Source organism: Nicotiana sylvestris, chromosome 2 (genome assembly GCF_000393655.2).
Source record: "Nicotiana sylvestris chromosome 2, ASM39365v2, whole genome shotgun sequence".
Classification (NCBI taxonomy): Eukaryota; Viridiplantae; Streptophyta; class Magnoliopsida; order Solanales; family Solanaceae; genus Nicotiana; species Nicotiana sylvestris.
In genome coordinates, this window is record NC_091058.1 from 135,676,765 (window position 1) to 135,693,362 (window position 16,598).

Sequence of the window (16,598 nt, forward strand, 5' to 3'; positions counted from 1 at the left end):
ACTTATATTCCTTTGGGATACATTTATGCTAAATTATGCTACTCATGATTGTTTTGAATTTTAACTAAGCCACATTTTCTAGGAGGGTCCTGAGAGTTTACGGTCAAACCTGATTAGTGCTTGATTTTCCCTTACAGAGAGTTACTCCGGAACAAACGAATTTTCTGCCACTGTTTCAATCAAAGAAAATTTTGTCAGTTTAAAATGGTGGTGAGCTGATGGCATTCTTGTTGAAGATCTTTCCGCTGCATTGTTTTGTTCTGACTGGCTTCCCCGAACTGGTCCTGAGCCGCTCTGACTTTCTGACTGACTTTCAAACCCTATGACCTTTGACGAACCGTGTTCTATACCCATGCTGTTGTTTTACCTCTGACCCCTTTATCCGAATCTTTGCATCTCCCATGACATTACCAAACCATTCCACCGATGAGACTTCTGGTGATCCCCTGTATCCCACCTTACATCATGTTATCCTTAGTATGCTTTGACCATGCCGTGCTTCGCCATTTTGGAAGTTGGTAGTGAGCTTTGAAATCCTTTTTCACTTGCTTTGAACAAGACTGACATTGAAACATCTTAGACAAATACCCAAAGAAAATGAAATGCAATAACTTTGCAGGTTAAGGATAAGAAGAATCCAAAACCAGATGACAGCTACAGAGGGAAAAAGAAAAACAAACTTATCTGAGTGGAACAACTGGTACCAATGATCATGACATGCATTTAGGATTAATCGGCCCAATATGTCCAACCAATTAACTTTCAGTTGCCGTATTTTGTTGCCCCTAAATTTCTATAATCTCATTTCTTCACCCAAATCCTAATCGTGTTCATCCTACGGTGCCTTGAAATGTTTTCACCAGCAGACCTATTTCATTCGTTCATCTCTCAACTCACTTTTGCCTTACGGTGCCCGTGAGGGTTTTCACCAATAAGACTCTCTCATTCTTTGCTTTCTCTCAGCTCTCGTCGCCTCATGGTGCTCGCGAGGGTTTTCACCAACAAGGCTCTCTCATTTTTATTTTTCCTGTTTGAACTAGAGTGTTTCCCCTAACATGAATTATCTTTACCTGCTCGACTTGGCATTTCTCAAACACTGATCAGAAGGTCTTTCTTTGGGCCGTAATGTGGGCTTTTGTACAGGGTTAGAAATAAAGGGTATAAAAGGCTCGAAACAATTCAAATGGGTTAAAATTACAACTTTCAAAATCAGGTTTCTCACAACAACCACAACTTCTGCCCCAGTTTCTTGCATGGGGGCTTTTGGATTTTGTTTTGATGAGACCGAACCGTGAGGCTGTCTACGTATCTTTAAAAGGAATCAGGTCGAACGTAGTTCATGTCATAGAAATTACTTTGTTGTTGTGATCTTTCTTTTCTTCCTTTCTTTTCTCTCTCTCTCTTTTTTCTTCTGTTATTCTTCTTTTTCTTTTTCTCTCTTTTTCTCTTTTTGCTTTTCTCTTTTCTTTCTTTTCTTTCTTTCTTCTCTCTTTTCATTTTCCTTCTCCTTTTCCTTTCTTGTTCGTTCTTTCTTTTCTTTTTACTTACTTACTCTTCGCACTTGCATTTCTGAATTGTGCTGTTGATCTCGAAATAGGGGTATGAAAGAAAATAAATAAGGCTCAAAGGGGTGACAAGGGATAAAGTGTCTAGATAGCAGAACAAAACGCCTTCGTCATTTCAATCTTTAAAATATGCCAAATACAAACAAGTACAATCAAATAAAGAAATCATACATAGTATCTTTTGACTGTGTCGTAATTGATAGGCATTTCTACACATTTGCCTTCTATATTTGTCAAATACAAAGCGCCGTTGGACAACACTCTAGATACAACAAATGGCCCATGCCAGTTTGGGGCGAACTTTCCTTTTGCTTCAGCCTGATGAGGCAAAATACGTTTCAACACTAACTGACCCACTTCGAACTTCCGTGGACGTACCTTCTTGTTATATGCCCTCGCCATTCTCTGTTGGTACAATTGGCCGTGACATACTGCTGCCAATCTATTTTCATTAATCAGACTTAATTGCTCCAAGCGGGTTTTGACCCATTCAACGTCATCAATTTATGCCTCAGCGACAATCCGAATGGATGGGATTTCATTTTCTGCGGGTATTACTGCCTCCGTACCATACACCAACAAATAAGGAGTGGCCCCTACTGAAGTACGGACAGTAGTGCGATAACCCAGCAATGCAAACGACAGCTTTTCATGCCACTGCCTAGAACCTTCCACAATTTTTCGAAGTATCTTCTTTATATTCTTGTTGGTTGCCTCGACTGCTCCATTCGCCTTAGGGTGATACGGGGTGGAATTGCGATGTATAATCTTAAACTGCTGACATGTCTCTGTCATCAGATGACTGTTGAGGTTAGCGCCATTGTCCGAGATGATTACTTTTGGAATCCCAAACCGACAGATGATATTTGAATGCACAAAATCGACCACTGCTTTCTTGGTCACAAATTTGAAAGTTTTCGCTTCAACCCACTTGGTGAAATAATCGATGGCTACTAGAATAAACCTGTGTCCGTTTGATGCTGCTGGTTTGATTGGCCCAATGACATCCATGCCCCAAGCAACAAAAGGCCATGGTGCAGACATTGTATGTAATTCAGATGGTGGAGAATGAATCAAATCTCCATGCACTTGGCACTGATGACATTTACGCACAAAACTGATGCAATCCCGCTCCATAGTGAGCCAGTAATAACCTGCTCGGAGAATTTTCTTTGGCAGAACATACCCACTCATATACGGTCTACAAACTCTGGAATGTACCTCGGTCATGATAGTTGTGGCCTGTCTTGCATCTATGCATCTTAGCAACCCCAGATTTGGAGTCCTTTTGTACAATATCCCTCCACTGAAGAAAAATCCACTTGCCAATCGTCGAATCGTTCTTTTCTGATCGCCTGCGACCTGTACCGAATACACCCCTATCCTGATGTATTCTTTAATATCATGGAACCATGGCTCCCCATCAAGTTCCTCTTCCACCATATTATAGTAAGTGTGTTGATCAGGGACCTGAATCTGCAAAGGGTCCACATAAGTCTTATCGGGATGATGTAGCATTGACGCTAGAGTAGCCAAAGCATCAGCTACTTCATTATAGATCCTTTGGATATGCTTGAATTCTATTGACCGAAACCGTTGGCAAAGATCATGCAAACATTGTCTGTACGGTATGAGTTTCAAATCCCGTGTTTCCCACTCTCTCTGAATTTGGTGCACCAGGAGGTCCGAGTCGCCCAAGACCAAGACTTCCTGGACACTCATATCCACAGCTAACCTCAAACCCAGAATACATGCCTCGTATTCGGCCATGTTGTTGGTACAGTAAAAACGGAGCGGAGCCGTAACAGGGTAGTGTTGCCCTGTTTCAGAAATAAGTACTGCTCCTATCCCCACGCCCTTCATTTTTGCGGCTCCATCAAAGAAATGTTTCCATCCAGGCTTCTTGACTTATTTTAACTCATCAATGTGCATCACCTCTTCATCAGGGAAATAAGTTTTCAAAGGTTCATAATCTTCATCAACTGGGTTCTCGGCCAAATGGTCCGCCAAGGCCTGTGCTTTCATTGCAGTACGAGTCACATAGACAATGTCAAACTCTGTGAGCAGGATTTGCCACTTTGCAAGCCTCCCTATAGGCATGGGCTTCTGAAAGATATACTTCAATGGATCCAAGCGAGATATGAGGTAAGTAGTATAAGATGACAAATAATGTTTCAACTTCTGCGCCACCCAAGTTAGGGCGCAACATGTAGCTGGGTTTACTTAACCTCGTACGGTGTGAATTTCTTGCTGAGATAATATATGACCTGCTCCTTCCTGCCAGTGATATCATGTTGACCCAGTACACAGCCGAATGAATTGTCCAATACTGTCAAATGTAGAATCAAAGGTCACTCTGGTTCTGGCGGGACCAACACGGGTGGATTTGACAAATACCCCTTTATCCTATCAAACGCCTCCTGACATTCATCTCTCCACCTGACCGCAACATCTTTATTTAACAGCTTGAAGATGGGCTCACAAGTTGTCGTGAGCTGAGCGATGAACCTGCTGATATAATTCAATCTCCCCAACAAACTCATCACCTCGATTTTGTTCTTCGGAGGTGGCAATTCCTGGATGGCCTTGACTTTTGATGGGTCCAATTCAATACCCCGGCGGCTGACTACGAACCCCAACAACTTTCCAGACGGCACCCCAAAAGTACACTTTGCAGGATTAAGCTTGAGATTGTACCTACGAAGCCTTCGGAAGAACTTCTTCAGATCCCTGACATGGTCAGACTGCTTCCTAGACTTCACGATCACATCATCCACATACACCTCAATTTCCTGGTGTATCATATCATGGAATATTGTTGTCATTGCCCTCATATAGGTTGCCCCAGCATTTTTCAAATCGAATGGCATGACCCGATAGCAGTATGTTCCCCACGGCATGATGAATGCCGTCTTTTTAGCGTCTTCCTCGTCCATTAAGATCTGATGATAACCCGCATAACAATCCACAAAAGAACCAATCTCATGTTTGGCATAATTGCCAATCAATATATGGATGTTTGGCAGGGGAAAATCAACCTTCAGACTTGCTTTGTTGAGATCCCGATAATCAACGCACACCCTGGTCTTGCCATCCTTCTTTGGCACATGCATAACATTGGCTAACCAGGTAGGATACCGCGTGACCCAAATAACTTTCATATCGAACTGCTTGGTGACCTCTTCTTTGATATTTACACTCATATCCATTTTGAACTTTCTCAGCTTCGCTTTGACAAAAGAGAATGTCGGGTCAGTGGGCAACTTGTGAACCACTAAATCAGTGCTTAGACCCGGCATATCATCATAGGACCATGCAAAAATGTCTTTGTACTCGAACAATGCTTTGATTATATCCTCCCTGAGTTGAGGTTCTAGATGGACACTTATTTTAGTTTCACAAACATTTTCTTGGTCCCCTAGATTAACTGCTTCTGTATCGTTCAAATTAGGTTTGGGATTTTCCTCAAAATGACTTAATTCCTTACTAATTTCTTCATAGGCCTCATCATCATCAAATTCCAACTCGTCATCACACTCAATTTCTTGTATTGTTATTTCAGAGTTAGATTGGCTTCTAAAACTGGGCCGAAGATTACTCACGCATGTCATGTCATTGGTATCAGCATAAAAAGAACTATACAAAAGAAGAAAACAAAAACTAAAATTAGAAAAAATGAAGGAAAAGGAACAATTGCATTTCATTGAATATAAAGATAACAGGGTTTTAACACATCCAACTGGACGGAACATAATATCTGAATTACAGACCCTGGAATAATCCAGACAACTAAAAGAAAATCAAAACCCACTACCAAGACTCCCTCCGGATAGGAAGAGGAGTAGCTTCCCAGTTGTTGACTTTTGCACGTGGTCCCACAAATTGCACATCTGCCTTGCTGGACCCTTCCCCAGCCTAAACTATATTGACCTCGGCGAATAACCTTTCAAACCCCTTCTCTAAATCTCCATCGGCTCTAATCAGTGGTCCAAGGACCCTTGACAATAGTTGTTTTCTGGTACCCGGCCTGACGAATGACCTAGACAGACGTGGGACTGGATTTGGCAATGCCCATGCTTTCTTTTTCATTTTCCTTGCTCTTCTCATGTCTGCAACGGTAGGGTTGAACCCCAGACCAAAAGTATATAGATTCCTTGGAAGGGAGACTGGCTGCACAATACCTTGCAGAGATGTACTCAAACCCTTGCCCGGTACGAAACCGTTTTTCAACATTTCGACAGCTACCATAACTAATGCCGCAGCCATCTTTGGAGTTGGCATGCACTTTCCTTCCGGAATTTTCTCTACCGATACTGTGTCGGAAACCTGATAAACCCATGGTACCTTACCATCGTCAACCTCTATAAATGGCACAATGGCACCATTGGGCACACACGAATTATCTTCGCCATGTACAACAATTCCCTGTCGATCCCATTCAAACTTGACCATTTGATGTAGAGTAGACGGGATTGCTTTGGCAGCATGGATCCAGGGTCGTCCCAACAACAGATTGTATGAAACAGCCATATCGAGCACCTGGAATTCCATAGTAAATTCAACTGGCCCTATTGTGAGCTCAAGCACTATGTCCCCGACTGAATCCTTCCCTCCACCGTCGAATCCCCGAACGCAAATACTCTTCTTGTGAATTCTTTCATCCACCACTTGCAGCTTGTTCAATGTGGCGAGAGGACAGATGTTCGCGCAAGACCCGTTGTCAACCAGTACTCGAGTAACCACGGAGTCTTCACATTTCACCGTCAGATAGAGGGCTGTATTGTGCTCGGTGCCCTCCACGGGCAACTCATCATCGGAAAAGGTGACTCGGTTTACCTCAAATATCTTGTTAGATATCTTTTCCAAGTGGTTTACCGAGATTTTGTCAGGAACATGGGCTTCATTCAAGATCTTCAGCAAAGCTCGACGGTGCTCGTCGGAAAGTATCAGTAATGACAAAAGCAAGATCTGAGCCGGTGTTTTCCTCAATTGCTCCACAATGGAATAGTCCTGTACTTTCAACTTTTTCAAAAATTCCTCTGCTTCTTCCTTGGACACAGCTTTCTTCACCGACACTGGATTGTCTTTGGAAGTAGCTTTTCTCAACTCTTCGGGGGCAAAGCATCTCCCCGATCGAGTCAAACCATGGGTCTCACACACTTATTCTCTAACCTCTTTCCCCTGGTAAATTACTGTCACTCGTTCATAATTCCATGGGACTGCCTTGCAGCTGATCACTAGAAGCTGAGTTACTGGTTTTATAATAACAGGCTTTGTGCGAGCACCTTTCACGACCATGACAGGTTTACTTGTAACCCCTGGTACCACAACTTTAGCTTTCTCTGGCTTCACTGCAACAGTACTTGACGACCCTTTCTCGGCTACCACAGCTGGCTTGTTGTCTACCTCTTTCCGCTGGACCACTAATTTCCCACTGGTTACCTTTTCCTTTGAATTAGTTTCACTGGAGCGGACATCATCACCGTCTGCGAGGGTTTCTTAGCCTCCCCTCTTTTGTGTATCAACTCAATCATATGGGTCTCATGGTGAGCTGGTAGCGGAGTCTGGCTAATGTTTGGTGTTTCTGGGGCCTGAACCTCGATCCGATGAGTATCAATGAGCTTTTGTTCAACTGGTTTTAGTTTCCAGCATTTCTCTCCGTCATGGACCAGGGCCCCTGAATAATACTCACAATTTATCGAGTGATCAAGATTTCTGGGAAGGGGATTCGACATTTTAGCCTTGATCGGATTCAACATGCCCAACTATCTCAATTTGTGGAATAGGATGGTATATGATTCTCCCAATGGAGTGAAAGTCTTCTGATTCTGCACCCTTTCATTCGTAAAGGCTTGATTGGGTCGAAAACCTGTTCCAGAGGGGTTTTTGTAGGCTTTTGGGGGTGGATAGGTATTTTTTGCAGCTTGGCAGGGACTCTGTGGAGCTGGTGTACGCCATTGCGCGTGAGCGGGAGGTTGGGTATAGATTTGTGCGTGATAGACAGAAAAATGGGGATCTGGCGGTGGGTAGTAGTGTTGTGGTGGGCCATAAAGTGTGGGGGTATGTTTGGGGATAGGGTCGAGGCTGGTTGTAGAATGGTGGAAGGTTCCTGGCTCCACCCCAAGCTGCCGACTCGATCGTTGCAACATCCTCTTTCTTCTTATTTCCGAGTACACCCCCAGTACCATTTCGAATGGCCTGGGTGGTTTCTTTGATTGCTGAGTAACTCATGATCTTATTGGACTTGAGTCCCTCCTCAACCATGCCTCCCATTTTCACAACTTCATTAAAGGACTTGCCCCCTGCTGACACTAAATGACCAAAATAAGTGGGCTCCAAAGCCTGCAAGAAATAATCAACCATCTCTCTTTCTTTCATTGGGGGGTCAACCCTCACTGCTTGCTCTCTCCAACGGAACCCCTATTCTTGGAATCTCACCGGGCTTCTTCTCAATCTTTGTCAATGACAGACGATCTGGGATGATTTTGAGATTATACTGAAAATGACAGGCGAAGGCTTGGGCCAAATCGTCCGATGTGTACCACCTGCTATGATCTTGTCTGGTGTACCATTCTAGCGCTGACCCACTAAAACTTTGGCTGAAATACGCCATCAGCAATTCATCTCTTCCACCTGCTCCTCTCATCGTGCTACAGAGCCCTCTTAAGTATGCTACCGGGTCGCCATGCCCATCGTACAGATCAAACTTGGGCATTTTGAACCCTGCTGGCATTTAAACATCTGGGAATATACATAAATCCTTATAGGACATACTTACTTGATCTCCCAGCCCCCTTATATCTCGGAACGATTGCTCTAAGCTTTTGACCTTTCTGATCATCTCTTCATGCTCAAGATTTCAAGGCGGTTTCTCGGTCTCTGCCGGGATATCAAGATGAGGAGTGTAAGGCTATGGTTCTGTAATTTGAAGGTGGGTTCAGGGGGATAGTACTGGTTATCATGAGTTTGGAACATGGGTTCACTGGAAGATCGGTCTAATGTAGCAAGTGGAGGTGCCACAAAAACAGGTGTAATTGGCGGGGGAGGGTACGAGACTTGTTTGGGTGGTGGAGCTTGAGAAGTATGGGAAGTGGTGCCTTGGCATTGTTGGTAGAGGGGAAAGGCTGGAGATGAGTTCACAGTGGGAGGTTCCTGAGGTTGTGCTGATGGTGGGATATAAGCAGGATTGGCGGGATAAACCGGTGGCGGATGCCCCTTCGCCCAAGCTTGGTACATTTCAGCCATCTGCTGTTTCAGCTTATACATTTCCTCCCTCATTGCATTAACGTCAATTTCTTCCACCTCTTTCGATGGGTCGATAATACTTGTTTTCGGTTCCTGGTCGACTATATTCAGCCTGTCTTTCGATCGGGTGTTGTAGGACTGAGTTGCCAGAATACCAATCAACTAACCACCTTCCTGAACTTAATACATCAAACAAACAACCTTGTTAGCGATTAGGCTTTAAAAGATTGGTAACCGCACATTGGGCATGAATGCACCTAAACAGTTAACCATCTCTCTATTATGTATTTGATCGGTTGCATGCATCATCCCGACCTTTTCTTTCTTTTAGTTGCAAACATCCCCTTTTCTTTTCTTTCCTTTCCCTTCCTTTCATTCTGGCCTCTGTTCTCTCCTTGTTTTTACTATCTCTTATTTTCCCTATTTTCTTTCTTGTTTTTCCGCTCTTTCCTTTTCTTTACTCTCTTGTTTTTCCTCTTATTTCTTTCCCTTTTTTCTCTTTCTTTTTCTTTCTTTTCTTTCTTTTGGTTATGGTCGAATCCTATGGAGGTTGCCTACGTATCATGACCCCGCATGAATCAGACCGAGCGTAGTTCTAGGAGATTAGTGTGAAAGTAAATAAAACATTTATTTTTGTGATTTTAAGTTTTTATAAAAATAGATACTTCTATTACAAAGACTCCATACTTACAAATTCCAAAAGACTAACAGTCTCTGATGCAAAGACAAAATACAGACTCCGAAAATAAGCTATCATACTCCAAAGAAATACAAACTCAAAAACAGAAAGAAAATACTAACCCAACATGACTTACAGACTCTGAAAGAAAATGAAATACAGACTCAAATGGAAAATCACGAGTACATCAATTCTCTTAGTGCCCGCGGGACATCATTTGGTCTCGCCACGGGCCTATGTGCAAGATCCCTTTGAAGTCGGTCCAAGTCGTTCATTATTTGTTTAACAAAGGTCATCACCGCTGCAAAAAATGTAGTGCGAGTCATATCCTCACAGATGTGGCACTTCATAACGATGTAGTCAGCGATGTTTCTAATTCTCTCTCTTATGACGCCCTTTTCTTGTAACAAACGCCCAATCTGTTGGGCCTTGGCCTCCAAAGTTTGCTCAGCTGCATAATTTTGTTCCTGAAGTTGTTGCAAGTCTATTTCTAACTACGCCAATGCCGTATAACAGTGTTCCCTTTCAACCTTAAAGTCTTTTGCCTGCTTGATCATTTTATTTTCTGTGGCGATGACCCTCTTCTTCAACCCTGCGACCTTATCGTCGTACATTTCTCTCAACTGCTTAACCAGGCGTACCCATTCATCTGCGTTTTTAGCCAATTGTTTTTGAGCCTTGGCTAGTTCATTTTCTGCTTTGTTCAAATCGAAAATATAGTCACTCACTTTCTGCCTCAAGCTAGCTATGAGTTTTTCATCTCTGTCGCTTCGGGCTGGATTTTCTGCCGCTACTTTCATTTTCTGAATTTGAGCTCGAATGGCCTCATTTTCTTTGGCTAGACTTTTCTTTTCTCCTTCATCTGCCGCAACTTGCAAGCTACTCTCGAATTGAAGTTCTCTGATTTGCTTTTCCAATTTTCCTATCGTGGCTCTGTACTCATTTTCCTTGGCCAACCAAACTCACTGTTCTTGTGACGCCTCAACAAATTCCTGAAGGTGGGGTCTTTTGGCCATCCTTCCAAACTCAATTTCTCTTCTGTACCAAGCAAGGTATCCTGGTGAAACCTCACCCTTAGATCGATCACGTACACAGGTATTGGCTGTTAAGTATTGACATTCGCTCCAGATTTGACGGACTACTGCTTCATAAAATTGACCGTTAGGTCCGATCTCAACTACCTGAGCACTAAGATCTTCATCTCTCGGAACTATCTGGCATCTCCCGAGCTGCCTCAAGACCCGATATGGGGCATAAGGCTGGATACTCCTGAGTCCCATCAAGAGGAAATGAGGCCCGGTGGTTGGCATGTATATGACCTTATCCACAAGCAGCCATCCAAATATCCACTCTATTTGGTTTGCAGCGATGGAACGGAGGTGCGCTACCCACTCTGTGACCCCCTCTGGCAAGCTGATACCATCAACCCTCTTGTAAAATTCTTCTATCTATGTTTTTTCTGTCGACCCATAACTCATAAATTGAGGTCGATGGCACAAGTGTTCGATGATCCACATCTGCAACAACATGTTGCACCCCTCGAAAAAGTCTCCTCCGGCTTTGCAGGCTGTAAGAGCACGGAAGATCTCGGCTACTATAATGGGCGCGAGGGTGTTGTTGGCCTGAGTAAGCAAAGTGCTAACAACCCCAGATACTCATATGTCAATATTCCCGTCTTTTCTAGGAAACATCACGAGTCCCAAAAAGGCCACCATAAAAGCAAAACACCTATGTTCTTCCCACTTAAGGCGGTTTCCTTTGCTGCAGATTTTGTTTTCCGGCTTGTTGAACCCCCCTACATGACCATATTTGTTGTATATAAACTACAAAGTACAAAAACTGGCTACCAAGTCTGGTTTGTGGACCCCCCTGCTTATTTTCAAAGAGCCTAGGAATCTATAAACGGCTACGGCCCTTGGAGCAATCAAGTACTAGTGTCTCAAAGGAATTTTAGGACTCCCAATATATGCGGCTATTTCTTCCAATGTCAGGGTAAGTTCAAAATCCGAGAAGTGAAATACGTTGTGGGTCGGGTCCCAAAATGTAACCAACGCCTTTACGATGTCTCCCCTGGGATTAATCTTCAGCAACCCAGTAAGGCCTCCCAGATATTGATTGACCGTGTCTTGTCCCGATTTACCCAGATCATCCCACCACATATGTAATTCCAAAGGGACCTTGCTCAGGACTGTTATTGGCAAATTCTGACTCGTGCTCATTCTGCTCATTTATTAGGGTGGTTAAGCAAAAAATCACGATCCAATTGACTCAAAATAAAATGGACACACTTTTTTTTTCTTTTCATTTGAAAATATAATCCGGTTTTGCAAATACGGCTTCCCAGCACCTTGGGGGCGAAAATTTTAAGGCTGTATTGGTTAACCAGTAAAAACTAAAAAAATGACCACAGGTAGATGTTCTTGCAAAACAGTCTTCTGGCGCCCATTTTAAGGACATTCGGCTATTTCTGACAAGAATGGCATCGCCCTAACTATTTTCAGATAAAAGTAAAATTTTGTTCTTTTGGGTTACTTTTGCAAAAGGGAAGTTGGACCCGATGTGGGTTGCCTACGTATCTCACACCCTGTGAGAATCAAACTGGCGTAGTTCAGGCAGATAAAACAAACTATTTTTGAAATCAAGACTTTTGTTTTAATTGGCAAATAAAATAAACTATTTTTGAAAACAAATTTTTTTATGGCAAATAAAACAGCTATTTTTTCATTTTCTCAAAAATTCGGCAGAGTTTCGATACTATTTGGACATTGTTTTTTTTTCAAAATAGGCGATTAACTCTCTTTAACCCTTCTACTGCTATTTCTCTTTCCTCAACTCTTCAAATATTCAAAAGCTGGTTAGCATGCAAGTCTTAAGCAAATAAATGCACAAGTAGCAAGTAAGATGTATCAGTATGGTCATTTTTCATTTTTGGTACACCTGTCCTAGACAGACCCAACCCCTGTGTTGAGCCTTCAAAGTCAAATGCACATGATGCAACCAGACGATCCGGCATGAAGCTGAGTTATTCTAGGTTCAAAACCTGGGTATTTGTTCTAGACTGTGTACCCGAACGGACAACTCGAGCCGAGGAGGGGGATACGTACCGGGAACCAAAAGACCATCTGGCTTAGTAACTTGTCATAGCCTCTTTCTTATTAAGGGTATGACACTAACAGAATAGAGAGTCTCGACCGGCGAGCACATCCCTGAAGATGAGAAGAGAAGGGTTTCGTAGCAGTTTATATACAGTTCAGATAATATCAAAGCGGTAAAAAGCAGCACTTAGCACATTAGGCCCAAACATGTGAACAAAATCAGATAATAAATAAAGTCAAATACAACAATTATTCTAAGCTCGAATTCTAAACCCTGAACTAGAGATTCTGGGTTCGATCCCCAGCAGAGTCGCCCGAGCTGTCACACCTCCTTTTTTACTACACCCTCCGATAAGGTGTATAAAGGAGTTTTTCCAATTAAAGGACAATCGAAACGGGATTTATTTTAAAAGATTTGGAGTCGCCACCTGGGAGATTTATGATGTCCCAAGTCACCGGTTCAAATCCCGAGTCGAGGAAAAGGTTGACTCTGTTTAACAGTCTACGAACCAGAAATCTGGGTAAGGAATTCTATTAACCCGGGAGAAGATGTTAGGCACTCCCGGGTTCTGTGGTTCTAGCACGATTGCTTAACCATTATACTCAGCTTAATTATCTGATTCTAAATAATTACGAACCTATGTGCAAACTTAACTTTTTAACCACTTTTATTTAATTAATCAAAAAAGATTGCAACGTTATTAAAACACGCCTCTAACCACGCCACATAAATTCACCCGTGGCTTTCGACATATTTTAACATTGTTGAGATTTGGATTTAGGTCACATAAATTCGCACCCGAATTTAGGAAGGTAATATTTTTAAAACAACGCGCTTAAAGCAACTACGCGTTTGCAACTTTGCGAGGGCCATGGAATTTTGCTAAATGACACACATCGAATTCTAAGAATTATGTGGGAAAGGTCAAGAGCCTTAGATTTAGACTACATGAACTAATGAAAAGACAAACCAATGCATCAGGAGCTGATCGAACAGACTTATACAATGGATACATGTGTTAACTTATGCTATTCATTCTTAGTGAGGACACGGAACTAGGCACTCGAAAATCACAATTGAGTAAAGGATATCACTTAACTACACAGATAATACCAAATAGTGATATTCACATTTAGCCTGCTAACATGTTGAGTTTATCACAGAATCACAACAACAAAAACCAAACTAACTAGTGGTTAAAATCAAGATGTTAAGCTCTATCGATTTCTTCCAGCTGCAATGGCGAAGCTTAAACAAACAAAAAGAGTTCTTCCGACACAGACAAATGGAACAAATTGTTCAAGACCTCAGTTCATGGGTTGCAAACCCAGGTTGAATCATTCATCAAAGAGAAAAACAAAAATCTGAAGATCGAATCAAATTACAGCCTCATCGAAGATATTAACGTGTTTCAGGAACAATATTTATCGGAAAGGAATAAAATGGCAATTGAATAAATTCAACTAAACAAATAGTTCAGTCGAGCTGAAACTATCACGAATTTGTACTGATTTATATCCTAATTAACTAAACAGATAACTCTAATAGATGACACAAAATAGCACACAAGGTTCTTAACACTGACTGTGAACTTACATCAGCAAAGGAATTACAATACTCGCAACCAACTCAGATAAAGCACGATAATGGTTCACAATTCCTTTGGCAGAGTATTGAAATGAATACATATATGCAGATTCCATAGCAGTAAAATCTCCTGCAGTAGTCATTTAAACTGCAAACACATTTCGGACAACAGCGAAACAAACAAGAAGTGGACCAAATAGAGGTGAAGAAGAACTGGTAGGCCTAGTTACACAGAATCAGCAAAATAATGACAATACAGTGCCCCTCATAGCTCAAACTACCTGGCTCAAAATATTTCAGAGGCCAAAATACTCCAACACCTACAACAGACGAGATTGCTCGGCCAACGAAGATCGAATTCGAACAAAAAAAACAACAGATACAGTCCAGAATACTTAAGATACGAACACATGAACGCGCCGCTTATTGACAACTTGCTCAGATGATATGCAGTTAGTTACGCCCCAAACATAAAAGTGAAAACCAAATAAATCAAAGTTCAATGAATATCCCTAAGCTGCCGAACTAATTGACCATCAAATGGACAATTATTAGAAGGAGTCTCATGGCTTATTGCAAGTTTAAACTCCACAAACAAACAAACAAGAATTCTTTTCCAAAACTCATTCCCACATATACCAACTTTGATAACTACTAGGCATCCATAATACTTCACAATTTTCATGTCTTATTCTGTTCAAGAAGCCTAAGGACAGAAATGACTGCTGGAAACATGAACATTAATCTCTATGGCCTTATAGGTGAAGCTAAATGCGTGTCGATCTACTAATTCACAAGGGAAACAAGCCCAACAATCATTTAGCATTTAAACTGCAGCTAAACCAGCAGAAATGATCAAACAAGAATGCTTCCACCCTTAAGGTTTCATGAATTTCTTTCAACGCTCAAATTTAACAAACGGGTGTGCGAAATTATCCAACTGCAGCCATTATATCAGTGCGTACAATCGTTCGTTCAATATAGAATAAACACAAAAACAGAAACAGACCTGAATCAAGGCCAACAAAACTCAACCTTTAATCTGAACAACAAACACTGACTTTCAGGTAGTCTTAGACTAAAAACATAACGGAACATGAGCGCACGACACAGAATCACGGAAAAACAAATAATAATGAAGAAGAAATGAACCTGGAATTAATAAACACGTCCGATTAACTTTGCTCGAACGTTGAATACTAGTGAAATCCAATAGCTAACACCAGCAATCAGCAACAGAAACGAGTAGAAATCAATAGCTCAGACAGAAATTTGAAACGATACCGAGATTTAGAACTTAAACGCAAATTCCAACTCAAACTTTAATCAAACTCCATTGTTGTGGACCAGAAATCAAGAAAAAGATGAAATGCAAAAAAACGAAATCTATTTTTGGTGACTTTTGTTGATGAACCTAGAAATGCCGTAAAAAACCTGAATGAAATCGAACTCAGATTGTATATATATTTATTTTCCTTTTTCTTTTCTTTTTCTTAAGAGGGTTGAAAATAAAAAGCTCGAGAACTGTCACCCCCAAAAAACTCAATAACTCTCAAAAAAAATCCCCCCCCCCCTAAACGAGAAAATCCTTACTTTCTCCATCCCCTTAAAAATCTCAAACCTTCTTATGAAAATCTCCAAATCCTCTCAATCTTCTGTGAACGATTTAGGGATAGATGGAGGGCATGGATTGATTTCCATCCATCCACGGCCCCCATACGTCCAACAAATCGCTCAAGAGTTAAAGGGCACGTGAAAATTCCAGAGGGAACCTTCTTATTTTGTTAGAGGTCGTTAGAATCTTGCTGACGAGGAGAGAGGGGGAACGCGTGGGGTGAATTTGAGCTTACTCGCTTGAGATTTGGCGAGTTGAACGCGGCTGAGATGAAGAAGAAGATGAACATGGGCGCTGCTTTTGGGAACTTAGGTTTTGCTAGTAAGGGGTCTGTTATATTAGAAATAACGGGGCGGGTCAGGGTTTGGGGGGAGGCAGACAGGTTGGGGCGTTTGGTTTGGGCTGGGTTTGAGCAGATTTTAGGAGAAAGGTGTTTGGGCCCGGGGGGGGGGGAATCAATTGATGAGCCCAAATCTCAAATCCTTTTATTTCAAAATCTCTTCTCTTTTCCAATTTCAAGTTTTTCTTTTCTTTCCAAAATTAAAATTAAAAATAAAACGTAAATTAAATACCAAACCAAATTATCCCACCAAATTAGATTATTTACTCAAAAAAAGTATTAACAACAACTAATTAATTACCAAATCAAAGAAAACTACAAGACTCAAAGCTAAGTGCAAAATGGGTTATTTGTTTGTGATTTTTCTATTTTCGTAAACAACTAAATTACTAATAAACACAAAAGTGCAAAATTAGATCCTAAATGAAAATGCCATGTGTTTTTTTTTGAATTTTCATGAATTAAACAAAA